Source organism: Cydia pomonella, chromosome 3, assembly GCF_033807575.1.
Source record: "Cydia pomonella isolate Wapato2018A chromosome 3, ilCydPomo1, whole genome shotgun sequence".
Lineage (NCBI taxonomy): Eukaryota > Metazoa > Arthropoda > Insecta > Lepidoptera > Tortricidae > Cydia > Cydia pomonella.
In genome coordinates this window covers 6,343,199-6,362,539 of record NC_084705.1, presented here as the reverse complement: position 1 = coordinate 6,362,539, position 19,341 = coordinate 6,343,199, and the positions used below count along the sequence as shown (strand labels likewise).

General features: G+C 36.2%; 1 long non-coding RNA gene across 1 annotated transcript in view; it reads right to left on the bottom strand.

Moving 5' to 3' along the window:
- Positions 1–2,733: 2,733 nt before the first annotated feature.
- Positions 2,734–19,341, bottom strand: part of LOC133515917 (uncharacterized) — a 78,104-nt gene continuing 61,496 nt past the window's right edge. The window contains exon 4 of the long non-coding RNA XR_009799137.1: positions 2,734–2,965. This is a non-coding gene — a long non-coding RNA (uncharacterized LOC133515917). The remainder of the gene's footprint in view (positions 2,966–19,341) is intronic.

Sequence of the window (19,341 nt, the reverse complement as noted above, 5' to 3'; positions counted from 1 at the left end):
TACCCCACAGTTGCAATTACCCTGGCTGACCTTAGAGCTTTTGAATTTGTTACACCTATTTAGTCGGCAACGCATCGAAAAACGCATGCAGTATATTGTAAGATCTGTGGAACCCTTAACTGATAGATTTCCATTGAGATTAAAATAAACTGTATCTATAGGTATGGTAAGCAGTTGTTTCTCGTCGAATGTCCAATACTTATATTATGTTTTTTTTATTTCCGTTTTATCTTGAAATTATTAAAAAAAATTAAATGTGTAATAAAGAGCACTTTCATTTGATACCAAACTCCACCATACTTTTTTGCAAACAAGAGAGCCAAAATAGCAAGACCCCTCACAAATAGCTTTTTGGCCTTCTGTCTCTTGTAGCTCCATAATCCCAAAGGATCAATATTGAGCCTACTTATAATTTAATGAATTGAATAATAATGCACTCAACAATAAGTTTACCAAATTTCATTTAAATGAGAACAAATTTACTAAAGTTATTGCGTAACAAACTATCCTCTGATAGCTCATATAAAAAAAAATATCGAAATGTTGGGACGTGCCCCTAGAAAGCCGTGTGTTCCAAGTCGAATGAAGGAACTTCACTTCACTCGCGCCTTCTATAAATCATGACACTACAATAACTTTTAATTTTTATTGTTTGTACATGAAAATGTTTTCAAATTCCTCATTTACTCTGGCAAATAGAAATGTCAGAAGGGTAAGGGTAGAATTTCAAAGGACTCAAGTCACTCAAGTACAAGTACAATTACTTGGATATAACCACCTTGGAATGAAATACAAATTAAAAGGCCTTCCTCCTTTCATAAGGTTCTTACGTTCAAAGTGATCAAACATTGATGTGTGCGTGTATTCTGTTCAGCGCGAACATGTGACGTCACGCCCGTAATCATATCAGATTAAAATCAGATTTAGGTCATCGTTATAAAAATTGTAGCGGTAAAACCCTCACAATGTGTCACTTTCGCCACTCACATCCGAACCTAAATATAAAATGTGTTGAACATTTAAAAATTCAGCAAGGCCCTCAATTATTGCGTCTACCATTTTTTATGCAATTAGAAAAAAATAAGCCAGGTTTTATTTACATAATATGTTAATCCCAATCCCCATTTCTATTTTTAACACGGAATTTATCAATGCGGCGTATTCTGATTGTAATAGCAAGTTAGGAATTTGATCCGGATTTGTTATTATGGGTTAAGCATTTTTGATTGAAGAAATATAACTTTGACACTGACAGGTCATATTCATAACAGATCAATATCAAATTCATAACATTCTAATTATTATAATTAGAATACGCCGCAATGAAAAAAAAGCAAGTAAAAAATGATGCTTATTGAAGGGGAAAATGATGCTCGCGTAATTGTCCATAACATTTCGAGTAGATTTTAGAGATGCCCAGAATATTCAGCCTATGCAGTCATTTTTAAACAACTTCAAAAAAAGAGGTTCTCAGTTTGACCTGTATGTATTTAAGTATTCGATTGATTATCGCATTCTGTGCGGAAAGAGAAGAGTCGTGGAATTATAGGGTCCAATACATTTCACGACTCTTCTCTTTCCGAACAGACTCTCGGCCCGATTCGAAGAATGAGATACGATAACGATAAGTTCTGGTTTAGATAAGTTCTCATTTAGATATCGTTTGTATGTCGTATAATTGACAGACGCCGCTCGATTCGGGCAACCAATGTCACTTTGACGTTGATCGAAATAATCGTCAATTTTGACATGTCGTTTAGTTATCGATCTTTTAAATATATTTCCAAGATCTTAAATGTGTCTTAATCATTCTTCAAATCGAGCCGTCTATCAGTTTGATTATCACTTTTAAGTCAAGTACATGTTTAGATTGCAACATACTTCGCAATACCTTTTAGAACTTAGTCCAAAAATCCGCTGAGTTATTTTGCAAGCCGAACTATTAAAGCCAACGGTGCGGTATAAATTGATGGCATGCAAAGGCTGCGATAGGTGAGCCGGCCATTCGCTGGGAAATATGCACTATGCAGCACGTTACAGTTAACTTTATGCTCGGGGATTAGACCCACCTCGAATATAATGGCCAAGGGTATGCCGAGGTATAACCCCTTTGGCTAGACGTATGAAACTTTTATAAACTAGCAAAGAGAACACATACTTTGTAACCTCTGTCTTTAAAAATCGGCCAAGTGCTAGGTGGACTCGCTAACCAGCGGCGTCGCTAACGAAATACTACTTAAGTTCATAATGTACCGAAAAGTAGAGCTAACTTAACACTTCTCAATAAAAAACGTGTCACGCATACGTATTTGAGCCCATCATGCAATCTAACGCCACAACGCGATTGGTTGATGAGTTCGCATCACGCGCGATTGGTCGCATCTAGTTGGGTTAGACTGCACGATTGGCTCGAATTCGTGAGTGACACCGCTGAACTAGTATAGTAAGAAGGCCCGTTAACTACATTAAGAATGCACTTGAAAAAAACACTAATTACGAGCGTACAGGCGCGACTGAGCGGTGTGGACTTCCCCTTTCTAACTACATTTTAGACACAATAGAACTTGCGAACTGGCTCAAAGCAGGAAGTTCTCTAAGAAATACTTACCACTTAATATGACTGCCAACTATCCTATAGCAAATTACGCCAGGACGCAAGTGATAAGCGTAAAACGTTCTTATTCGTATTAAGATTAAGCTTCATGGTTAAGAAGCCTAAATAAATTTAACTAATCGAATTAAGGACAAATTTATTTTATTCTCCTTCTGTAGCATAATGTGTTGTGTGCTTACCTAATATTATTCAATGTCTTCTATTCTTCGTAGTTTCTTTCTCTTTTAGTTTTATTTAACTTTATATCATTGTTATGAATCTATATTGTAATTGTAACCTGTTATTTATGATTCTACGATGCCTTTGTTTTTGCATTTCTTATTGCTGCCTGGCGATTTTCTTGTGTTGATTCTGTAAAATGTTAAAATTAATAACTTGTAAATGTAAGTAGTAAATATATGTAATATTGTCACAACATAATTAAATGCTCGGCAAATGCTCGGCTTCAGTCTATAATTGGCAATTAAAGACCTGATTACTGAATAAAATGCTGAGAAACTACGTCGAACGTAATTCGATATGTTCATTATATTTCTTAACAACTCCAACACATGAGCCTGCAACTTGCGGCAGCGTGCGATAAGCTAGCCGGAAGTCCGGGCGCGTATCTGCCGCCTAATACGTGCAGCCTCGTAAGGATTAACCACGGGTCGTGCGCATTTGGAACAACATCATCATCTTAACGCTTCGACGGTTGCATTTTTAAGACCGAACAGAAATTACTCTTAATTATTATCTGTTATTATGCAAATAACAAAATTACACAATTAAGCAATAAGTAATAACAAAGAGAACTTGAAATAGAGGTGGATTGTCAAAGAACTTTGTAGCCACAGTAAATTTACTGCCATCTTTCGACACATGATTAAAACTTTTAGAACTTGACCATCCATTGCCATCCATTGTCCATTTGACTTTGATCTTTATTAATAGCTTAATCTATAATACTTAGCTTAATCTATAACATATACAGAGACAAAATCAACCACACAGGCTTCGTATATAATCATGCAAAACCGTCTAAAAATAGGCACAATACCTACAAAATATCCATCCATAATAGGTTTCGTTAGCTGTCTACCTAAACTTAAAAACAACTACAGACCCCACTCCTCACGGAATATCAATTAATTTACCCGGATCAAATGTGCCAAAATACTGAAGTGAATAACTTTAGGACGTACTATTAAAAGTTCTTAAGCAATTTCAAGGTTTCTAAGCTATCATAAAACAGTTTAAGAAGTCTTATAATAAAACACTTGGACATTTATAAGGCTTCTGAACAAATAATCGATCATATAATCCTGCCTAAATAATCACGTTTAAACGTCAACTAAGTAGCCAAATAAATTAAAAGTTTACAGACATCAGAATATGGAGAGTAATACCAAAGCTGGATTTAATATATTTCCACGTATTTCGGTCATCGTATTTCGAAGTCCCTAACGTAAATTGTACCTACTTTTCCGGTATCAAATAAATCATGGTCAAAGTAGCTAAAATAAGGAGAAGCAGGAGTATATCTTAATATAATACTTGCGCAGTGGGATTCTGTATTTAATTTATGGTTTGCCTTATAAAAAATATCGGCCAGCGGTATCTGCACGACAAGCTAATGCTGCCTAAAGTGCCTAATACACTGCTCTGCCGGGCTACCGGCTTACACTGGCTTACACTTCAGTGCAACTTGGCCTGGCTCTAAATTTTACTTAGCTTTAATCTTTTCAGAGTTTCGAGATAGCAGATCATGCAAGTACGTGGTAATTAATTACTTAAACTTGTTTAATACACGTTGCGGTGATAAACACCGCGAAACTTCTTTACCCCGGCCTGATATAAGTGGTAGACCTAACATTTCGATGGTTAAGATGCAGTAGGTTCAGAAAAAGGAGATTTTAAAAAGTCGTAGCGCTTTAGGTAGCAATTTTGAGGGCTTTCTAGAGGGACTTCAGTGATTTGAATCCCGATTTTTTTGACTTTGGCTCGATAGAAATGTCACGAACTTAGATCTAAATTGCGCTTTAAAAATTGTAATAAATTTTACACTAAAGCTAAAAATATGAAAATTGCTTCTAAAAATCGGCAATATCATGCTTGAGGAAGCTCAGCAATCATTTTTTCTATTTTTAAAACACACAAAAAATTCAAATTCAATAACATTATATCCGCGGTCTCGAGCACGCACATCCATTTTGTTCACACTTATGCTCAGGGAGAGTGCGAAAAGAACACGAAAGGCATGCCAAATGTGCATGTCGAATGAAGCGTGATTTCGTCTAAAATAGCTACCAAATTGTTTCAATCTCCAAATCCTTTTTTTATAGCAATTCTCTCCAATCTCTAACGCAGTGCGTCTTCATCTTCACTGACCACCATTAAGGACCGGCCACGCCAGAACTTAACGCAACTTACAAGAAGTGTGGCTTACTTTTTAACCTCCTGACGTTTTAAAATTTTCAAATAGGCAATAATATTAGTAACGATAATCGCAATCCGTGACATGGTATTGGGGCGTGTAACTGGATATTTGGAACGATATCCGTCATAGGGCGAGTTGCCCACTAACCCATTACTTGCGGTCTGTTCTTAGCCTGGAGATTTAGCTTACACAAGCTCGCTTAGCTATTATACAAATGATGGTTGAAAGTTCCTTAATCCTGTTCCCTAGTTTCGTAATCGATGCTCATGCTAGCAGGTGATCGAAAATTTGTTAAGCTCTATGTCACGAAATGGGTTTAGTTTGTGCTTTGTTTACTGGGTTTAAGCATCACATACACTGTCAGCGACCCGCTAGGTGGGTTTTCTGTTCGTAGGCGCGCTTTTAGCTACATATGGTTATTATCAGCTTTGGCTACGAACGTAGCGCGTAGCTAGCGGTGGAAGTGAATGCGTTAAGGTATACCTTGCATAACATGACCTTCATACACATCAAACTTTATTTTACGCTTAGAACGTACAGTCAAGGTATTAAATATCGATACAGACAAAGTGTCAAAAATATGTACACACTACCTTAACGTATAGGCAATAAGGTCGTGTATACATATTTTTGGCACTTTGTCCGTATCGATATTTAATACCTTGACTGTACTAAGGCGAGATGGGTCAAACCAATTGTCTGTTAATAAAATCGTGTAACCAATGCAATATTGAAATTGTCAATTATTAATGGAGGTCGGACGCGCTCTTTTCTTCTTGTTTTTCCTGTTAATAGTGAAGATGTAATAAAGTAAAATGCATTAAAGTAAAAGACAAACTGCATGAACGTGCACAAAGGTCAGAAACGAGAGTCAAAGTCAAACCTAGAAGAGAAGCCTGGCATACAGTTCTCACTCAATGCTTGCAACAAGTAAAGACACGAGTTTCTAAACGCCAAAAAAATATTTCATTTACGAACGACCGGGCGCGGCGACACAACTGCGTTCTGCGGTCGGGGCATGCTACATAATACGGCCCAATTCAAAAAATGCTTATAATATGACACATCCATACGATACCGATCTGTCAGTGTCAGAAATGACGTTTTTGGCTGAATACATGTCACTTTTGACACAGAGATCAGTATCGTGGTTACGTTAAGATTTGAGAAGACGTCTCAAGATTATTTTTTTTGTTTTGATTTATTACTTAATGTTGTTTAAAGTGTAATATGATAGCTTATTATGCAGTGAACTATCGTGGAAATGTGCAAATAATAAAATAACCTTTAAACGCGTTTAGCCATGTTTTATCAACACCTAGCAATCCACCGTGGCTTTCAATTTAGTCCAGCTATCTCTTTACTAAAAGCAACTACCGAACAATGGCATGATCTACGACTACGAGCACACTTAAAAGTAACTAGCGAACAACGACTTGACATTGGCAAAATCATGATAGATTTGATGGAGGCCATATTTTAAATGAAGAAAAAGACGATCGGTATCGTATCGGTGTGACATCTTATAAGCATTGTTGGAGTTGGGCCGATAGGTGAAAGCAACATTGCAGACACAATTGAACGGTGCCTTTACTTTATTTCATAAAAATAGCAAGGTATTGAGATGTTTAACTTTTTAAATATTGGATAAATTGGATTTTAATAAATCAACGTCCCTTTTATGCATATATTTTATTTAGTTACTTTTTGTGAAGTACATAGGTGCAATAAACATGTTTAATCCACAGCGATAACGATAAAACCCCGACCGTAATAGTCCCGTCGGCTCAACTTAACCTTGGCCAAGTCTTGGCGCTGGTCTCAAGCACTACAGAATGGTGTTTGCTTTAACGCCAGTTAACTTGCAATATATTGCTTGACCAGCTTTTATTGCACGGCGAGATTATTTAAACGGCCTGGGAGAGCAATAACTCTAAGGAAACACCACTCAAGCCCGTGAAATACCCGCCCCAGTAACGAGATGTTAGGCTATAATTTTAATCTCGAAAGATTTAAATGACTGCACTGAATGTAGGCGTTGAGAATAAAGACTGTGCACATATTGAAATTAAATTTAACCTTTACGACACAGTTTCTGAAACACGCACAGTTGTATGTGAAAGATATAAAACACACTAGGTCTTGAGTAATTGATTTATTTGTGAATTAAGTACATGAATTAATATTAAGTCCGACGACCGACGCTCACGTTGGCGCGGGAAACTCTCTTGACAGCCGCGCCCATGACAGCTGGGCTGTCAGTTAGGGCACGTTTACAAACCCGGACAATATAAATATTAACAACTAGTATCAAAATAGAAATAGTTTCATGACAGACGGTGTTTTCCATATAATAATGATATAAATTATCTTACATTTCTAACAATCGGCCATCCTGAATTTTGCCTGACCCGAGGCAATAAAGATATAAACTATTTCTTTTCTAAGGATACAATAATAAAACGTGACAATAATGTGCTATCAGGTAATTTTCTAAGGATACAATAATAAAACGTGACAATAACGTGCTAGTAGGCAAGAAAACATACAAAACTTGTCTTACAAACTAAAAAAAAAACATCACTCACACAGATGATTAAGTAGGGTAGTCACCCAGAGGGTTCTAATTATGTGGCGTCGAACAATACGTAATATGTTTCAACATTGAAACGACAAGCTTATTTTATTTTACATTATTTGATATTATATCCAAGCCTTGTGAAGCAAATTAGAAATCTTACTCACTACATTTTCGGCCATCCTTAAGAGATTGGATGTCCTCATTCAATTATTATCAACATAGTTATATTAACAAATATAACTAAGGAAAAAAAATAAACATTATAAGATTCTTTTACTTTTAGTACAACACTACTGGGATAATATTGCCTCTTGATTTACGAACTAGTGACGACGCCCCCGGATAGTCGCTAACTTGATGTGGGGTAACGTAACAGATGTAGATCTAGTGACTTTTCATCTTGTCTCTAGTTATACACATTAGATTTTACAGTCTTTGAATTATTTATTACAAATTTAAATCAGACAACAAGGCCCATATTACAAATAACTTACAGACTATGCATTTTAAGAACTTGAGAACTAAACACTATTTCGGCAACAAAATAGCGTGACTACGTTGAATCGTCTGGCATTGTGTCAGATTCGACAATTTGCCCCGGAACCTCCGAAACACGACACCCTTTGGCCAGAAGTCGGCGCACTCGATGAGTTGATGTGCGCGTAGTGGCCTAGTGGCGCGATCGAAGCTGTAACGCCCTCAGCTTGTAGTACCTGGACTCAGAAACAAGAATTAACAGCGTCTCGTTCCATCATGTGTCACACACACACACAGACACAGGGTGTAAGTGTCTGGAAGGTTTTTTTTTCCACATAGTACAGATGGTAATTTACAATCCCACCGCCCGGATGTAACAGTAATCTTTAGATTGTGGCAACGTACACACACACAGGTGTAACCCATTTGTATCATTAAATAAATGAATAAATATTATAGGGTCATTCTCACACAAATAGACTAAGCCCTACAGTAAGCTCAAGAAGGCTTGTCTTGTGGGTATTCAGAAAACGATAGGTATATTTAATCTACAAATACCTCAATACGTAGAGAACATCCATGACTCAGAAACAAATATCTGTGTTCATCACACAAATAAATGCCCTTACCGGGATTCGAACCCGGAACCATCGGCTTCATAGGCATAGGTTCACTACCTACTAGGCCAGACCGGTCGTCACATACATATATCAAGATACACACACAGAGTGTAAGAGCGTTTGGTATGTTGTAGCAAAGTACACAGGTGTAAAAATATCGTACGGTTATCATTATATACCAGAATACACATACAGGGTGTAAAAACACTCGTACGGACATTATATATTATACCACAATACACACACAGGATGTAAGGGCGTTTAATAAGTTGTAGCAAAGTACACACACACAGGGTGTAAAAAACATTCGTACAGTTATTATTATATATACCACAGTACACACGCAGGATGTAAGGGCGTTAAGCGTACAGACACAGGCTGTATGGTGAGCTTGTTACGGCGTACTCGCACAGGGAGCATCCGTCTCATGCAAGCTTAAATGGTGCTGCTTGTTACCGCGTTCTCGCACAGGGAGCTCTCGGCCTCAAGCAAGCTTATTTGGTGATCCCTGTTACCGCGTTCTCACACAGGGAGCTATCGGCCTCAGGCGATCTATCACACTTGTTACCGCGTACCCGCGCAGGGGGTATCGGCCTCAAGCAAGTGTTTCACATGATCTTCGATACCGCGTACGCACACTGGACGTAGCAGCCTCAGCCTCAGCCCCACTAGGCGCAGTGAAGTGGTGGTGAGTTATCTATCGGTAGCTACCGCGTACACACACTGGATGCAGCGGACTCCAACCACGTCGTTGCGGCTCTCGGACGGACGCACTCAGGTCCAACATGTAAAGCATTAAACATTTTACACTTTATTTATTTAACATATACACAAATATGTATTTATATATCGGTTAGACTTTGGTTGGAATTGCATTAACATGAACGTCAATTAAAATGAGACACGTGTGCATTGCGTCACGAATATGAATTTCATGTATATAATGAGGTAATTATAGTATGATAATAACTGTAATTTCCGAGTAACAACTTGAATTTTCGGTACCAGGCTCAAAATTAGAGCCTAGTCCTATCCACAGTTTCATCTTATCCGCTGAGTTAACATTGATATATTTACGACCACCTCTTTAAAACCATTACGTACTATAAAAACACTATATGTAATTATAGTCTACTATGATAATACAAAAACTCCAATTTGGATTTAAGCACTAGGAGTATTGATAAAGATAAAAATAAGTTTATTGCACACAAAACAGTATATGAATTGGTGTGACATCGGTGAGTGCATAGCATGGTTACATAACAGAGTTTCCAGCGGTCCCCGCACTAAGCTAGGCCTGTACCGCGAGAGACCAAGTATGCATTTATGTCATGTGTGACAGTTGGAATATAGAGAAGGAATATAACCCAAACATACATTAGGAGTGATTGGACATTTGCCAAATCGTCGTACTGTAAAAGTTGCCTGTAATCAGATCTTTGTTGTTTGCTTATCCTTTCACAAATTCAAGTCAAAATTGCTGTAAGTAGTTAGATTATTTTAAAATCTCGCAATTGGCTTCCAAGTGACCATGCCTTTTGCATTTGGTACCCTTAACAATTTCTTTGACCATAATAATCCTAGTATAGTTCTACTGTAATGTTGTTATATAATTTGTGCTCAAATAAGCATTACAGTAGCCATGTAAACGTCTAAAATGCTACTATAGAACTAGCTTAAAATACAAATCGTTATAAAAATGCTGTCAGCCATAATACGGCGGCAGTGTTTCAGGTTTAAGTTTCCAGCGACTTATAAACATAATATTGTAATAAATTTATGAATTAAATTATATTAAAAGAGGTACTGCAAGTGGCGGGATCGATGGGGCGTTCGAATCAGCGTAAGACAGTTAGTTTGTTTTTTTAAACTTGGCGGATTTTTACTTTTACAGACCTTTTGGTGTGTAAAACTGTCGACTCATAAAGAGTGTGCAGGAGCAAACACCCTCAGCACGAACTAAACCACTCGTTTCGATACAGTTAGTAAATATTCTCCGCATATTTTCTAGATAGAAAGTACGCAGAGTAGCTGAATCTTCGGGTAACATAAACCGCGTCCTATCGAATCTATCAAATAAACAAAAATCAAACTTGGGACTTAACTATTCTATGAAAGACAAACGCTGGCGTGATCTATCTCGTTGCCACCGGCATCTAGCGAACGGTATTTGCATACTAATGTCTAATACATGCTATGAAATTGCGAAAGACTAACGCTTGCGCGATCTAACTCGACGCTAGCGCCATCTAGCTTGCAATTGGGTAAACTTTCCATATTGGAAGTGGTGTTAAGTTATAGTACATATTTATATATCTGTTCGATCGATAATTTTCGATCTATGTATAAATAACAAGCTACTATTTATTTATTTTTTAACTAGATTAGGTATAATGGTAACTAAATGAGCTCTTGACTGTATGCGGTATTCATTTTCAATGTTAGTTGTTATTTTATTTATTTTTTGTTTTTGAAAACTCACAGCTAAAGTAACAAAATAAAAACAGAGAGCCAATTTCACATGTAGAAACTGCGTAAAGTATATGACGTGCGAAATTGCAAAATTAATAATAACTATTATGCTTGCAATTATGTTGCTTTACAGTGAGACTGAGTTTTTAAACAATGAACGAGAAGAACAAAAGAGAAAGAAATAAGATGAAATTGTGTTAACAGTATCACAGAACAGATCGATGTGATCATGCTATTTGCAAAGCTGATTAAAGGACTTAGCAGCTCAGAAAAAAAATGAGTTTTTCCTATAATTAGTATGAAGGAAGGGAATATGGAACGTTCGTTTGGTGCGAGAGGATAGACGTGAGGGGACTGATTACCATAAGTTCGCTAGCAGGTCAGGACAGTCTACATGGTCCTGAGCGATTTTCATAATATAAATTACATCAGATATATTCAGCCGGATTTAAAGAGGTAGCAGGAGGAGTTTGGCACAATGCTGTAACTTTATTTTGGAATTTTGAATTTATATCTCAGTAAACAAATATACTTTTTTTTATTCTTTCTACTTTTGAAATATAGGTGTCATAACAAGTGTTGCAAACCTGAGAGGCGTATTCCAGATGGCTCCTTACAAATGCGCAATAGACAATTTTAATTGATTTTAGTCTTTTAAGGTTCTTACACGATCTTATGATAAAACAAAGTGCCTTGAAAGCTTTGTTGACTATTGAATCAACGTGCCGATCAAAGATCAACTTGTTATCCATTACGACACCCAAGTCCCTTATTTCACTACACTTAGATATAACCTCATTTATAACAAATAGAATTAAAGACATTACGCTTACGAGTAAAAGAGATGGCAAAACATTTGAACACATTTATATCTAGTTTATTATTAGCACAATATCGATCTAGTCTAAGGAGATCTTCTTGAAGGTAAGTAGAGTCGAGAGTGTTATTAACTATCCGGTAGACTTTCATATCATCAACAAATAAAAGAATATTTGAGTGTTTAAAGCAATGGGAAGTATCGTGTAAATATTTGATGAATAATAATAGTCTAAGAGATCCTTGGGGCGCTCCTGAAGGGATTTCCACCCACGATAATGAAAATCCGTTCAGAACGACCGCTTGGGACCTGTTTACGACACAGGAGGAGAACCATCGAAAGAGGTCTCCTCTTATACTTACCTACTGATAAAAGTTTATGTAATAGCAGATCATGGTCGATGTAATCTGTGTACACAGCATCGACTGGATCTTCACCATCCAAGTTATGTTACGCGTAATCGTTAAATCATTGTAATGTGAAAGATACAGATCATATAGAATAAATGCAAAAGTTCCCTATTGTTAATAACCAAAAACATAAAAATGAAACTAGTTATTCCTTACTAATTCGAATCTGAATCATTCACACTATCATTTATGTATACATATACAACTGAAACTAGTTTTCTGGAGAAATCGCGAAACGTCTGGTTGACGTAACTGGTGACCGAAGAGCTGGCGGCTTCCTCGCACAACGTATCAGTATTGCGATACAACGAGGAAATGCCGCCAGCATCCTTGGTACAATGCCTCAAGGGCCTATTTTAGATATAAGCTTGTTATAGTAATCATCTGTATATATCCATTATGTATATTGTTATTGTCAATAAAGATCCCACTTCTGAAATGAAAGATATAAAACACACTAGGTCTTGAGTAATTGATTTATTTGTGAATTAAGTACATGAATTAATATTAAGTCCGACGACCGACGCTCACGTTGGCGCGGGAAACTCTCTTGACAGCCGCGCCCATGACAGCTGGGCTGTCAGTTAGGGCACGTTTACAAACCCGGACAATATAAATATTAACAACTAGTATCAAAATAGAAATAGTTTCATGACAGACGGTGTTTTCCATATAATAATGATATAAATTATCTTACATTTCTAACATATGACAATACAAAATCTACGTATGTGCATGCAATAAGCTCACATAAAATTTGAATTTTATAAGTCTGGAACCCTACGTTATAGTTAGGTTTAAAAATTATATGGTGTTTTCTAGAATTATATGGTAATACGGTTGTCAATTTATATGAGATAGTTATAATGGCATTTTCCATTTTGATTAGATTTTTGTAACGCTTTCAAAGATCGAAACAAAAGCTTGAGATGATTTATGCACATCCGCTCCGCTAAAATGTAAAAAAACGTGTGCATCTATGCAATAGATGCAGTGATAGTCGGATTAAATTGTACCTAATTTGATTCGTATCAAGTAAACTATAATAAGAACTGCTCTTAAATCAAACACTAGATAGCTTTAAAAAAGTCAGTGATATTGTTCAAAATCCGCCATGTTGTTCTATAAGTAATTAAAAGTACAAAATGATTTTGTTTAAAAACCGTGCATCTCGGCTGAACACCCTTTTAATTCTTGCGTGAATTAGAATAACTTTTGAAAACACGAGACTTCCATTATTGGCGACAGCTTCGCGGTTCTTCCAAACCAGCACTCGGCTTAAAGAATTTTAAAGAGTTTGTCTTTGAGGATCACAATTTATAGCGTTGGTTTTAAAATTTCCAAAATTACGCTGTAATATTTTAGGGACTCCTTTCGTTTACAGAGAAATAAATATACGTAGAAACCACATAAAATGACATCGAAGGGAAGTGACAAATACGTGATAATAGAGGTAGGTCGCGGCTAAATACCCAATTTACCCATCCGGGTATTTAGCCGGTAAATACCCATCTACCCGGTATTTACCCGTATCACACATGTTGATCGTATTGCTCATGTTGATTTGTATTAAAATTGAGATTATAATTATACCGAGTTAGTATTTGTAATTATTGTGTCATTTAGAAAGAAACGGTTTAGTGATATCTGCATTTGTAATAAAGGATAGTTTGATAATTTTGATAAATAATAAAAAATGCAGTTATAACGGTTTTTCTTTAGATTTGAGTAAATAATCGTACTTTTACGTTTATAATAAACATTCGAATATCGGCGGGATTACGCTTGAGAGGAGGGGGCGAAAAGGTAACTTTTTGTACAAACTAAAATAGACAAAATGTTCTACAAAATATATACATTTTTGTCATAAAACTAACTATTTTTGACTTATGAGCTTCCCAAGTTGTGATACTAGGTAAATATCGGGTACATACCGGGTAAATACCCGCTCTCGGGTATTTACCCAGGTAGTTACCCATCTCTACGTCATACTAAGCGGATGTCGTATAAAACATAGTTGATTAACTTGTTATTTTTGTTAAGTTTTCCAAATTAATCGCAAATGCCTTTGTGAGAGATGAGTTTTATTACTCGTATTATTAACCTTGTACCCATTATCAACTTGTATCTGAGAATCAAAAATAAGTAAAACAACTGACACGCTACGCACGCACCAAACATCCTCACCTCACAGGGAAGGACATGGGGATGGCCACGAAAACCAGCGAGTGTCAGTGTAACCAGTCATAATTTCATGAAAATAGGATTTATCGGTCATACTCGTAGTCAAAGATTTGTCACTATAAGCGAATACATCTTATCCGACTTCGTTACAAAGAATTTTATATGAAAACCAACTTCGCACAGTAATTACGCCATATTAAGCTGTTGGTCAGTATATTTAAGACATAATTAACGGATTTCATTGTATGTACTTAAATCACTCTAGGGAAAACAACATCAAAGATTGCTACATGCGATTATGTGCAATCTGCAACAGAAGTAGCTGAATGCTTTGTTTTCTATGAATATTAGCAACGTTATTAATATATTCTCTAGTCAGTCCTTACGTAAAATATAAAGGATGTGTCGCACACCGCATAACGAGGCTCGGGATCCGATAGCTGCAGCGGATATTGCAGTCCGGGTATGCGTCGCCGGTTACGCCGTCAAACGGAAATTGTAAATATGCGTATAAGGAAATAGATGACAAAAAGTAGACAAATGCTCTAATAAAATTAACGAGTACAAAGTGAACTATTTAAAGAAAAACCGACCGAGTCTTTAAATATATTTCATATGTACAATGACATTTATTTATGCTTAAAGAAGTTACTGTATCTCATCTGTATCTAAAGCAAAGAGAATTGATTATAATAAACAGGTAAAGTCTTCCTCCTGCCCTTATCCCACGTTATGTGGGGTCGGCACAACATGTTCTTCTCTTCCACTCTCCTCTATCTTTCGTCACCTCAGCACTCACTCCTTTCTTTCTCATATCTTCTTTCACACAGGGATATTTCTTACTTCATCAATTCGAAACCTAATAATTAAACCACTTTCACTCGATATAAATTTTTTTTACACATACATGTATAGACTAAAACATGACTAAAACGCACCACTATTTTTATTGAACTATTTTGCACAAAAGCTATTAACATGAAAATTGCTTCTAAAAACGCGTAATATTATTTTTATAGTTATTACAATCAATGATACAACTATTCGCGTTCCCGAGCGCGCACGGCCGTCCACTCTGTGCTCAGCGAGCTACGTTCAGAGAAAGACCTGAACTCACTGCACTTTAAAGATGACTCGTTTAGTTATATCGTAACGAACACGAGCCGACCAAGCTAAGGCCCCGTAATAAGGCAAATTAAGGCCCCGTACCGGAACTAGATCGATCGTTGCCGCGGGTGATGTCACTGTCAATATCATTGATAAAATGAGTGACGGATTAAACGTCCTAAAGTAAGGACAAAGCTAAGCAGGAAAATTTCGTAAATTCGTACATAGGGAATATAACGCAAAACTCTGCGTAAGGGGCACCACCAGCACAAACAGTAAACAAACCGCCATGATACATTCTTATGTAATAAATGCATTTAATATAATTTACTGTAATCACGTAATTATTATTAATTATGCCCGTAATTATCACTTATGAGTCGCGTTCACTTAGATGTATCGTTGTCTGGCTGTTTTAGTACTGTAGTCACGTCACGGCATTTGTTAATGACCTTAAAACTCGTATGACTTCACATAACTTATCGTAATATTCCAGGTCAATTTATTTATTTATTTAATTTATTTAAAATTTGATTCAGGCAACAAGGCCCATATTTCAAACACCTTACAGACTAACATACATATACATTTTATAAAATTACATCTAAACACTATTTAGGCGACAAAACGGCGTGGCTCCGTTGAATCGGCTGCTCTTGTGTCGGATTCGGCAGTTTGCCCCGGAACCTCCGAAACACGACACCCTTCGGCCAGAAGTCGGCGCATTTGATGCACCAAGCATTATCTAGGCCAAAATGAAATCGCATTGCAGTGTAAATATAATTGTTGATATTATACACCGTGGGCTCGAGTAACCGGACAGATTTTAGAACTGTATTCTTGAGAGCGACTTGCACCAATCACTAACCCGGGTTTAACCGGTTAAACCTGGCGTTACCATGGTTGCCTGTACAACTTGCCACTGGATTAACGGTTTAACCGGTTAACCTCGGGTTAGTGGGATGGTGCAAGTGGCCCTAAGAGACTAAAATGTCATGCAAAGTTTTCAGAAATCGGTCTTGTTTTAGAGATAATGAAATTTTTTTGTGAAAATTTGTTTGTGTAATAACTTTGTGAGAAACGTCTTTTTAGTTGCGACGCTTCAACTGTGACTTTGTTTACACATGCCTACCTACTGACAGACATTAAAGTTTTAAAGGAATTTCGCTAAATTTATCGGTTAATAAAAATACTTTACTTATTCATAGTAATGTTTTTTTTTCGCCATGATGTAAACAGAAATAACGTATCGTGTGCAGAACACATAAAATAAAATAAATTTTTTTTTTGCCCAATTTGGCCAAAAATTATATCATGTTTCTTGTTCTTTATCACCTTAAGAAAGCATGGTTAAAATCTGGCGAGTTACTCAAGCCCTCGGTGTATTCAATATATGCAAAGTAGAACCGTCTATCGTTGTCATCACAGCTTTGTTGATAAGTCTAGCTTGTTACTCGGTTCACGTCGTGCTGTCTTGAAAATTAGCCTTCAGTGTATGCTCAAACGAAGAATTACTAAGTATTATTTGGAATAGTAGCGTATTTTGTATATAATAGTATATTTTGAGTCAGTCACCTAAACAGGTCGCAAATTTTGATGATACGGATATTTGTTACTACTTAATGACTCCAATCTATTTCGGTAGTGCTCTGGTTCTTCTTGAAAGGTTGAAGAATAGGTTAAAAATAACAATGTAGGACATTTTCAAAGTAATCGTACCGATTTGAGTCATTATGGTGACGCGGTTTCGTTAAGAAACGAATTAACGTTATAAACCGCGGTCTAAACTCTAAACCTATCATCAGAAAAAGACTGCACATTTGCCGCCACATAGGGGAAAATCACAGAAATATAAAATATAGGTATTTGGAGCCAAAGCCGCAAACACGAGCAGTTTTGTCCCCTTTATGGCGTGAGGATAAGCGTTTTAGTGGTAAATTATAAATAGATTTGTTCTGCAGACTCGACCTGCATTGGTGTCTGCTTACACTACTGCCGTGCCGGAGACAATTTAATTTTCTATACGAGACCCGATGCACTGGATTTCGTCTAGTTATACACAAATATTTTGTTTATTCTAATAAATTTTACACGTCGATACCCTAGTTCACAATCGTACTAGTTACGCGGAAAATGTGGGTGTAATTTAGACTTGCCTTGCTCTACAGTACTAATTACAACAAATATATCTAAGTAATTAGTACCACTGTGATTGACATGTAGATTAAACGACTTAGTAATGAAAACCATATTATTAATGTTTAATTCAGTTTATTGAATATAAAAAAAACCTAACGGGCTCTATGCAAAACTGTCAGCACATTGGCAGAGCCGTGTTGTTTTCTTTTGTAATATTCTTTTCTACATTTTATTCAAACTACCCAAAAAACGTATTTTTTCCTTCAGTAGAAAAGGTACGTATTTCTTGTATTTGGATTTAGTTATTGCAAAATATTTCCATATAAAACTAAAGTGAATTGGTATTAGTATTAAACATCAGTGATTTATTTAACTAAAACATTATTTTTGTACAAACGGCAAAACCTCTGAAATGATCTGACTAGACAATCATATATGCATCGGGGCTCGTACTTGCATTTGATACAAACAAACAGAGAAAGCATGAATTAATACAATGTCTTCGTGGTATCATATTGGCTAATGATTGAGATAGTCCACTAAAACCAATCTAACACTAACATCTTCTATTTGTATAAGAGTACTCGTAGTCCTATTTGTAAATAAGATCATCATTTACGATAATTCTCGAACACTATAGGAACCGTCCATCAATAACCGTATTTATTAAATTTCGTTTCAAATAAATACTGCACTTTATGGACATCATCAAGACTAAAAACTAGAAACTCGAAAAAACAAGAAGAGAGGGAAGCCGAGAAGGGTAAAGGGAAGGGTGAGGAGAAAGTGAACGTCGTGTCGTATCAGGCTGTTAAGGAAAAGAATAATGAAAGAAAGAAATGGAGATTGCTTCTCCGATAAGAGGCGCAGCTCTTGTTTATGATAATGATGAGGTAAGGTAAGGTTAATTTTCGGTTAGCACTACAGTGCTTACAAGCGTAGTGTAGCGTGCTATTCGTTTCGTTGTTTCATTTTTATTATTTGCCATCCTCGGAGTTTTGTACAGGAGTTTATTTAAGCCGCCACTAATTCTGATTCATAACGAACTACTTACTTAATTTAGATAAAAGTTAAGAGAATTTATTTTTTAATGCTCCAGGGATCAAGCTTTTTTGTGAATTTTGCGAGAAGTTAGTTTTTTCTTAATAGTAGTTATAAAAATATTGTACAAAGTGTAAAATTAATTCAAAGCCTTATACATATTATTGTTATTATGTTAGCCTAATAAAAACTAAGAACAGAATTTGTATAGATACGAGTAGCTCTGCTATGGGTACTTTTATAGGTACATACAATAAGGACTTCAATTTCATTTAATTAAGAAAGTAAGTAAATATTCTTTATTGTGCACCATGAAGTTAATAAAAATACACAGAAAATTAAATACAAGTTTAAGACTAGGTTGTTACCTAGTTACAGGCGGCGCCTGTTGTTACAGGCGGTCTTGTAATGTATCCAAATTGTTAGAATAAAGTTTATAATGGTTACAAGTTATAAT